Genomic DNA, 10,370 nt, shown 5'->3' on the forward strand with positions numbered 1-10,370 from the left:
TTTTGCGTGTTATCACGTCATGTCATTCCATCTACATCAATCCTCTACTGACGAAGCCCTGACCCTAACTAAAGCAGAGTCCAATGAAGAAAAGGGACTCGGTGGCAACATGTGAAAAAATAAAAATGCGTGGACATGACAAATGGCTTTTGAAACGCCATGTTATTTTTTATGCCATCCCACATCACAAACAAAACATGACTCACATTGAAGTTCCTTCCTCATAACATATTCATACTGTAACATCTGACTAAACAATGTAACTATAACGGCATTTTACACAGGCTTTTATCAACTTTGCTGGGATTCAGAAATGCCGTCATCCATGGCCAGTAACAATCAATAATGCCAGTTCGACAGAGGCATTTTAGAAGTGCCCTCACCACAGAACATGGCATAATATGTGACAGATGAAAATGGGAGATTAAACATGATCCAGTGAGGTTAAGGTCTGTGGGGTTCTAACACTCTGTACCTTTAATACACTTAATATGATTTGACCTGACCACACCCTAATTTGTGTGTAACCGTGTAATTGCTGCACAGTGATTTATTCATTACAAATGGTTTACACCCATTCAAATGTCCCCAGAGATTTAGATTAATTGACTACGTGCAATACTGCTATTATTTTTATCATTAATTTTACTATTATTCTTCATTCTACAATATATTTTTTACATAGTTGACGTTATGATAGGTTCAGATGGCTAAAGAAAATTGACAGGATTAAAACCTTCTGGGGTCAAACCAGTTAAGGTCCGAGAAGTTGCCGATGGAACCTTTGAGGTTAGGAGATAAGGCTCGTATAGAGCTAATGCCATTAGTTGTAGCCTGGCTGCCCGCAGCAGACACTGAGGAACTGGTCATTTAACCAATGCTGATGAGCAGCTGATCCAGATGTGATGTGTCAGTTGATAACTGAGCTCAGTGACGACGGCTTCATCCCGTCCCATGTCGGCGAGCCCATGAAGATGATACTGTCTTTCACAGTAGACAGAGGGACACTAAAAGCAGGAGGAATTGACCGGCAGTGCCAGAAGTCTGCATACCAAAGAAACTGGGATCACGAAGCCCTGAGGATGAGCGGACAATATTGTTGTATTTGCTGAGGTTATACAACAGTGTACTGGGTGTTAAATTGTTAAATGATGTTCTGCTAATCTAATGACACAATAATTTTACACACAGCTTAATCCAGAAGTGGAAGTATAGAAGAATATCAAAAAAGGTGAATGTTGAACACAAGTTAACGTGCTGCCTTTAAAAACCCTAAATGAAAGTATTGCACAAATGATGAATGCAAGACCTCTGTGATGGCAGACCCCGACGAGGAAGAGGAAATCATCAAGTAATGATCAGCATTTCTTTAAAATGCTTACTGACACCATCTTCCCTGCTCTTGTTTTCGGTGGAAACCACTGTCAGTTTCAGCTGACTGCTGGTAGCCCGAAGTGAAAAGCATTCCATGCATGTCCGTACATCAGATCCACTCTCATTCTTAAACACGTGTTTGCAACGAAAATAACATCATGATTTCATGCTGGTTTAACATGCGAGCTACACAGTGACATTGGACTTTTTCCAGTACATCAGCTCGTCAGCGTGCTAATGGTGGAAAAGTTTCTTCTCAGTGTAATCTGAGCATTGTGTACAGATTGGATTCACTGGGCCCAGCTGGTGCAACGACCCACCGCTATTGCAATGTGGTGAAATTATTTTTGGTAAAAAAAGGACGTATCCTTACTTTTTTCACCAAGACTTTCTATATTCCTTGCATCTAAGAGAAGAGCCAGCAGTGAAGGTGAGGCGTCATCCTCTTGCCAATACATGTTTGGAATATGAGGGATTTTTTTTATTATTTTCAATTTGTTCAGACTTTCAAATGATTCATGTTCTAAAAGTTGGACGGTGAGAGAGCAAACAGTGCACTGCAGGCTCTGCCATAGAGCTGGGCTAATGTCAGACAGATGGGGTTTCTAACATCTTTTACTGCCGCTCAGAAAATATGCTCTCCAGCAGAACTGAGCGTCTGCCCCGCACTGCAGGGTTCTGCTGGAGATTAGTGTGGAAGTAGATGTGCCGGTCGTCTCAAGAATGTTGCTGTGGTGAAACACGGAAGAAAAAGGGGAGTGTCACTCACAGAGCAGATGTTATGCACTTAATCATCCACGTTTCACTGAAGCTTTTAATGTTTCAGTGCTCCGATTCCTGCTTGCAGACCAAATGGCTTTGTGTGTTCAGCGTCCAACGGGTTTTGAGGCAACAGACAGCCAAAGAATGTGAGTGCAGTTCTGTGGCCCATTTGAATTCTGCAAAATATTAGGAAATCATATCAAGTAAACACATTGTGCATTACACCATAGGCCAGAACTCACACTTTTGAGCGAGACAAAGCTCGTCTTTATTTTATTCTTCACTTTTTTCTTTTTTTTTTGTGCAAAAGATGCATCATCTCAAACAAAGTGATCTTCTCTTACAATTTGTTTAAGTTTTTTTTGTTGCAGTTACTATCACTACTTTTTTTCTTGACACTAGATAAAGGAATATTTTTGACATTTTTGGAAGCAACTTTTCAACGTTCTGCTACGAGTTATGAGAGGATTGAATCCATGTCTGTGCAGTAAATATGACTGGAAACTGCCAGTCTGACTCTGTCCAGAAGCAACAAAAATCAACCTGCCAGCACACGTGTAGATCACTACTTAACAAGCTATGTCATATTAGTTCAATCTGTACAAAAACCGAGGTGACAATTCACTCTGTTGACCTACAATTGTAGCAGGTGACAGCAAGGAAGCAAAGAAGCATACGAGATATTCCTTTATCCATGCTTCTTAAAATACAGTACAATTTCTCTCTTTTAGTGTTTAATTCACCGACATCATTAACAGATTATTTCAGCAAGTTAAATTGCAGCAACGACAGGAATCCCTCTAAAAGCCAAAGCAACAAACAGCGTCAATTGGATTCTGAGAATGAGGTTAATAACATTCAGGTAAACTGAATGGAGTGAAGCAGTGAATAACAACACTGCACTTGGCTCTGTTCCAGTTGTGGATTTATGATGCATGCCCCACTAAGTTATTGTTTAGTCTGACTTGAAATGTATTGCCGTTTAAGTTAAAAAATCTGTAACAGACTGAATTTGAAATCAATTGCATTTCTTTCGGAATACCAAATATTTATTTTTGCATCAAAGCTGCGTGGTGAGTGCTTGACCTGCACTGCCCAGGGGCATCTTGCCTTCTGGTTTCATTATGTATTTATTTATTTTTTTAAATCTTCACAGATCGCACCCCGAACAAGACGATAGTAAAATGAATTATTACAATTATTTTGATCTGGTCATTTTACCCAGTCAACATCCAAATTCACACCCGTTCGTCCCTGTTTAAATTGCTCACGAGCTGGTCGCATATCGTACAGCATATCGAAATAAACGTTACCAATTCTTATGGTGCTACGTGTCAATCTGCACAGCTAGTGGTGGTGGGGCCTATTTGGGGGGAAAAGTCCAGGGCCGTTTTTATTAGCCCCCGTCCGTCCCTGGCGCTGCCACTGCCTTTTTGTTCTGTTCATTCTGTCCACACTGGCTCCTGCACACATGGACATATAAACAGAGCGATGAGTCTGTTTTTATTTTTATCTCTGTGAAGTGAGACGAAGGCGCCATTACGACAATTTCTTCAGTTGTGGTTACAAAAATGTAAAAGAGTTTCCTCTGTTGCTCTTTCATCGGCTACTGCTGCTGCTGTGCACTTTCTCTGTGTAGTGGATTATTTATTGAGCTGTAAACAAGCTTTTTATCCAAACTGATATAACCCTTTGCTCTGTTTGTCTTGTGTCAACTACGGCCCACACCACCACAAGGTCAGACTACACACTGAGGTGGTAAATCCAGTTCAAGGATTGTAACCTGAAACATAATACTGTGTGTGACGTGCAGCACTGTTTTACCCTTGGGTGTTGAATGGAGGAATTTTTTTTAGATTTATTGCATGTTTATTGAACTGATATCTGGTATGGTGTTATATTTTAGACTTAGCTGATTTAGCATTTTCTCTTTGGCACATAAATGGTTTCAAATGACTAAAAGTTCTTTGTTTTGACGATAGTTTGGTTGATTTTTAAGAAAGAAAGAAAGAAAGAAAGAACCCAATCATGTGAGAGAAGCCTCGTCTCAAGTGTATCTTTCACACGGGGGTCAGAGGATAGAATTCCAGGTCATCTCTTTGGTTTCACAAGACTCGCCAAGGCACAACCACAAGTGTAACCTGACCCAGAGGTAAACGACTGCTCCACACAGCAGCGGCTGAGGGGTGTGAAAGGTGGACAGCATGATGACAAATCATCTGGGTTGTTTGGGTCCCAGCCATATGGAAGGAGGCGCCTGCTGCCCTGACTCTGCATTTGCCACCTGCAGGTGACAGATTTTCCGGACCGGCCGGTGTCCGCTGCCTGGATCGGTTTGCTCGCAGGCGCGGTAACATGGACAAGAGACAAGGAGGAGGAAACATGACAACATCGTACGTGTGCTGGAGTCCACTGCTGTATGAAATGAAAGTAGGCATCAGGGAAACATTTATCATAACTAAAACTTTTGATTAAGAAGTGGAATTTTTTTTCTTCTTCTGTGTGAATACAATATTGCAAAATGTAAAAACTTCTATCTTTTCATCAGGTGTGAATGCAACCATTTCTTTAACATGTACACAGCGATGTCATCACTTCTTAGTCTTCGCTGGTGGTGAGGGTCTGTATTGGAAGGAACAGATCTTGATCCATGTCCTGTGAGACCTGTGAGAGTTGATGATCCTCATCCAGGTTAAACAGTTCGCACACAGTTCACCGTCTGCCACCGGAGATCCGGGTGGATTGAAAGATCACATTCCTCTGCCAGGACATGGGAGAGGATGGAAACCATCGTGTTTAGCCTTTGTTTGACAATGAAAACACACTTTAAATATACTGGCATTTACTCAGTACTCAGTACTGCTTGCTACTTCACAATTCACAGAGGGGATGGAAGAGAAGGGTTGAGACAGGAAGAGGTTCAAAACAAATCTGAGGCATCTGGCGACTTTCCCACAAACTAGTCTAAGTAGTGGGGAAAATTAACTTATCTGAGAACATATACACTAAATAATTTTTCCTCTCAGCAGGAATGGGTTAATTATGACTGAGGTGTGAGAATTAAAAGAAAGCATCCCAGACCTATATATACATATATATATATATATATATATATATATATATATATATATATATATATATATATATATATATATATATATATATATATATATATATATATATATATATATATATATCACAACTCAGTCATATATCAGAATATATATATATATATATATATATATATATATATATATATATATATATTGTTTGTCACCTCAAGAGATATTGTCTGTACGTGATTTTTAAACTGATGTGCTCATTATCAACATAATAGCGACTTGCCAAATATGTCAAATTTACAACATATCCTCATTGTGGTAACAGAAAGCATAATCCTGAGTTGATCAGGTTAGGAGACAGGGTTTCCCGGTTCTCATCCCCTTCTGTTAGTGGCTTGACTTTTCAGACCAAAGCCCCATAGTTTTAGAAAGTCACAACCTTTTTGTAATTAAATGTGGACTTGTTGCTCCAAACATTCAGTGTGTGGGAGTCAATTCTCACCGACACCATCACATCGTTACAGGCTCACAGATTTTCTGTATCACTGCCCGAAGGGGAGCTGATGGCTTTCGTATCCCCAAATGGTTGCTACTATTGCTTCATACAAGCTCCAGTAACATCTCCACCAGCTCTGCAATACCAGGGGGACAGACTGTCAGCACAGCAGCAACCACTTGATTTTTCCATAGAAGGATAAATCACTCTTGACTGAACACTCAGTGACCCGTGACTTAAAGGCCAAGATGAGCTTGAGCAACCGATGCTCTCTGGTCCATAATCGATGGGGAAGGCTGAACTTCCTGCTGTTTGTCTGAGCTCCGTCCGCTGGTCATCCTATCAACCCGCTGAGTCACAGCAAGGTCCAGCAGGGTCAGACATAATAAGGTCACAATCTTTATAATCTGAACTGATCACATACTTTGTATGTCTGATGGATCTCTGTCTCCGTACGTGTCTCTCTCATAAAGAGTTTGATTAAAATACAACCATCTTTTATATTTCCCCCTGTCCTGAAATTTTTTCCTTGGATTTAGATGCTCTAAGCTACACCAAAGCCTTTCATTCGAACAAGCAAAAGTGTTTGTAATTATTTTTTGCCTTGTACCAATGGGTAAAAGTTGATTATGTGGGAGCCCTTTGTTCCCTTAACTTTTTTATCAAGGCTATTAGAGCAGACTTGAAGCCAGTCAAGGACGCTAAACAAAAAAGTTATTGTTGTACATGCAGATGACCTAATTGTCTAGCTTTTCTATCTTTCTTAAATGTGATTAGATTGTGTGTGTGTGGGTGTGTGTGTGTGTGTCTGTGCGTGCGTGCGTGCGTGTGTGTGTATGCGTGTGTGTGTTTTTGTTTGTTGTGTGTGTGTTTGTGTGTGTTGTGTCATTTTGTCTTGTCATGTCAAGTGATGTGATATGCAGGAAAAACATAAACAAAAAAAATATTAAATTAAAAGTGGTCTCTTACTTCCAGAAAAAGGTATGTTAATAATGATTAATAATGAATATGTTTTCTTCAATGATCAAACTCCCCTGGATTTTGTTTCTTGAAAAGAAGGCCAAAAGCACCACAAGAGTATAACAACCTCTTGCATTAATATCCGTTAATATCTCATGTGGCGAAGCTCTAACTCTGGGACTGGAACGAATTGGTTTGATTCAGAGACAAATTACTCCTTTATATCACGATTATTCAACACATTATTTTAGTATCTTTAAATGTGTAACATGCTTCAAGGACACCTGATCTTTGCACATGACTTTCAGATATAGCAGAAGGTAATGCTGTAGGTCAGGTAGAATCATTTGCTCACAGAGAAAAGATCAGATCAGATAGCTGTCTGATGGGGCCTGGGTCTGGGAAGAACACATTCAATTAGCAGATTAAGGGACGGATTCAGGGACTTTCTTTCACTATGTTTCATAAAAAATAAAATATTTAAGTAATCAGATCATTTGCCTTTTCTTTTCATATTTCTACTGTTAGATCTACACAATCGTGCAAAGGGTTGTTCAGCCTTGGAAGAGGTATGTGCTCTTAAAAAAAAATCCATTAAAATGCTCTGAATGAAAGAACTTAATAAATTACTTTCAGATGACTGCACACACATACAAAAAAAGTATTTTTGAGGACAGCAATTTTTTTTTCTCTCTTTTTAATCTGAAACGGTCTGTTGCCCTGGACTGGGATCTGGGTAACTCCCTCTGTTGGCTGCTGTGGACAGCCATGCTGCCCTGACAGGCACATTTCACCAAGGTCCCCCCAGTTCAGTCTGGTGTTTTCAGTGGCCCCTGTCTCTTCTATCCCCTTCTGGCATTTTAGGAAACATCAGTATGCTGAAAACTAGTGCTTGTTGCTAATGGAAACATGGCTGTTGAAAACAGCCAGTTGGAACTAGAGGAGGAACCAGAACAAGAGACAGAGTTTGGTAACCCCCCTCTCCAGTTATGTTACTGGGAAGTAGTGTACAATCTCTTACCGGGGGTTTATGCTCCTTCATACTAACACTACATGGCATTTCAGAGGGAAATGTTGGAATTGGATTGTTCATACAAATACAAGCTCAAATCATAAAATATGATGCCCTGTAATACGAGGGTTGATTGTGGCCTAAGATAGAAGGAGATTAATTATTCAGTTTTTGTGGCACGCACATGTAGTTTAGCTCTTTGAATGATTGTGCAGAAAGTTAATATCTTCAGTGGTATTTTTGTTTTTGGGTAATTGAAAATCACGAGTCAGCCCTGTCTGCAAAAATGGACAACATCATCCTTTGTGCGGTTGTCCCCTCCCTCAGTCTCAGGGGCTCTCGTCGCCTGAGGTCCCCAGGGTCATGAACTTATCGATCAGCCATCGTAGTTCACATCCCCTGTAGATGCGTTTGCCAATTGGATCTGCCCAAGGTGGAGCAGTGCAACGCTACATCAACATTTTTCCTTGATATCTGATATTCAGATCAAACAAATAAAGTTTTGAAATTCAGATCAGGAGGCACATTTAGAACACATAATTGGAATTCAACATACGTGCAAATAAAACAGCAGCTGTTAAAAACACTAAATATTAAGAAATAAAGTTTCTAATTTATGACCATGGCCAGCTGTGTCTTTGGAATAAGAAAGTCCTAAAGCCAGCATGTGTTCGGGACAGAGATTTATTTCTGGCTGTCCATGTCCCATGATCAGAACCATGTGTCCACCACGTGGAGAGTTTGCTGTATCTGTCTAAGGCTCCGACTGAAACGTTTAAATGGTCCTTTGGGGACAAAATCAACGTCACACAGATCAACATTCAACATGAACGTGTTTAAGAAAATATCATTTGCTATGCTGGGATGAAAGGATGTCTGTATGGATACAAATAGAGAGATGATCAATACTGTAATAAGGAATTCAATTACATTATTTTATAGTTTATATTTTATGTATTTATACATGAGGAAAATTCCTCATGTGCAAAATCTTTTTTTTAACATGTACTTTCATAATGCACTTTTTTGTTAAAAAAAAAAATTTCAACATCAAAAGTAGGCTCAGTAGATTACTGAGATTAAAATAACCCAGAAAACACTGCACATTGTTACACCAGAAAAAAGGAAAAATACGTAGAATAGTGAACATCTATTTTACTATTATACGTTTTGTTTCCTCTGGTGTCACATTGTATGGGAACCTTGTTATTCATGTAATTATTTATTCTATCATTGTTTGTTTTTTAACTTGAGCCGAACTGCCTCATGTGTTGTCTCTGATTCTGTGTCTAGTCTGTTGTTTATATGTTTATGTGTAAATGTTTAGATTTTTTATGGTCTGTAGACTGTTGAAACGAAATTGCCCTTTGGGATTAATACAGCTGTTTGAATTGAATTCAACATTTTATTCCATTAAGTTTTTCAGAAATGACGATGTTGTTAACGGAAAAGGCTCCAAAAACAAACAAAAAAGTACCACATTTGACAAATAAACATTAAAATTAAAATATTAAAATATTTTTGCCACTGTAGTCACTTTTCTATTTTTTTTAATTTTTTTTTCAGTGTCACAATTGCAAATTTAAGGCCACTATAAGCTGTATATCTTTACAAAGGTTTACTGCGAAAGCCCACATTGGTCTAGGTAGGGTGTCATATAACTCTGGAAAGCAGAGGTGAGGAGTCTTGAATTCAATTGGCTGACACTCTCCTTCAGATGGGAGGAGGCGAGCAGGGAGACATTGCAGGGACTCCTGGCAGCATCTTTTTTGGGTGTGTTAAAATCACTTACATCCGCGTCTTGGCCATGCCGTTCTGGATATTTTGGAGATCTGGCCTGGGATCTACAACTTACATCTGCCACAGTGAGAGGGATTTTGGAAATACTCAAACAAGAAGGAAGGCATCCTGCAAAACATTTCACCTAGCAATGAAATGTCAAGTCAGGCTTGACAGCTGGTCGGTTGGGCAGTGGGGGTTTTTGTACAGAAAATGAAAGAATTTGTGCAAATGTTGGACAAGAGCTGTGTCTCATCCTTTCAGCATGAAGGCAAATGCAGGGAGAAAGAAAAGTATTTCCTCTAAATTACATTATATTTGATGATGTGGTGCTTTATTGTATTTTCTCTGCTTTCAAGTGTCATTGTGTTACATCACTAAACATTTTTCATACTTCAAATACTTGGACTTTACATAACACATTTTTGTTTGCGTGCAACAAAGCAATGTCTCTCTCATGTTTTAATCAAGCGTGTGCATCACAAGCATGTATGACGTAAACATGTGTCCTGCCTCTTCTTCACGGGTTTCAGTGGATGGAAACATTAACAAAGTAGTGCTTGTGTTTACTCCTGGCAAATATGGAGGTAGAGACCCTGGTTTCCATGGAGACACATGGATCTGTTTTGCACAGAGCACAATCCAGGTGTTGAATGAGGTCAGCAGAGTTTGAGTAAGTGATGATGAACGACGAGCTGCATTGCAATGAGAGTTGTCGAAGTCAATATGATACAAACATACTTTATGTATGTTAATCTGTTCACACACAAGCATGCACAAAAACACACACACACACACACACACAGAGAAAGAGAGAAAGCTACAACTTTAATTGTGACTGCCACCAATAGCAGACACCTAAACCATTTATACTTCCTGTCAGGTTGAATGATAAATCTCTATGTCAAGCTGAACCCATTAGTTA

The 10,370-nt window shown here is 39.4% G+C and overlaps 1 long non-coding RNA gene across 1 annotated transcript; it reads left to right on the plus strand.

Moving 5' to 3' along the window:
- The first annotated feature begins 1,600 nt into the window (after positions 1-1,600).
- On the plus strand, positions 1,601-5,220 carry LOC118311669. The gene is made up of 3 exons (XR_004794043.2): positions 1,601-1,804; positions 4,427-4,566; positions 4,685-5,220. It is a non-coding gene; the product is annotated as an uncharacterized LOC118311669 (long non-coding RNA).
- Positions 5,221-10,370: the final 5,150 nt, after the last annotated feature.

Source organism: Scophthalmus maximus, chromosome 5, assembly GCF_022379125.1.
Source record: "Scophthalmus maximus strain ysfricsl-2021 chromosome 5, ASM2237912v1, whole genome shotgun sequence".
Lineage (NCBI taxonomy): Eukaryota > Metazoa > Chordata > Actinopteri > Pleuronectiformes > Scophthalmidae > Scophthalmus > Scophthalmus maximus.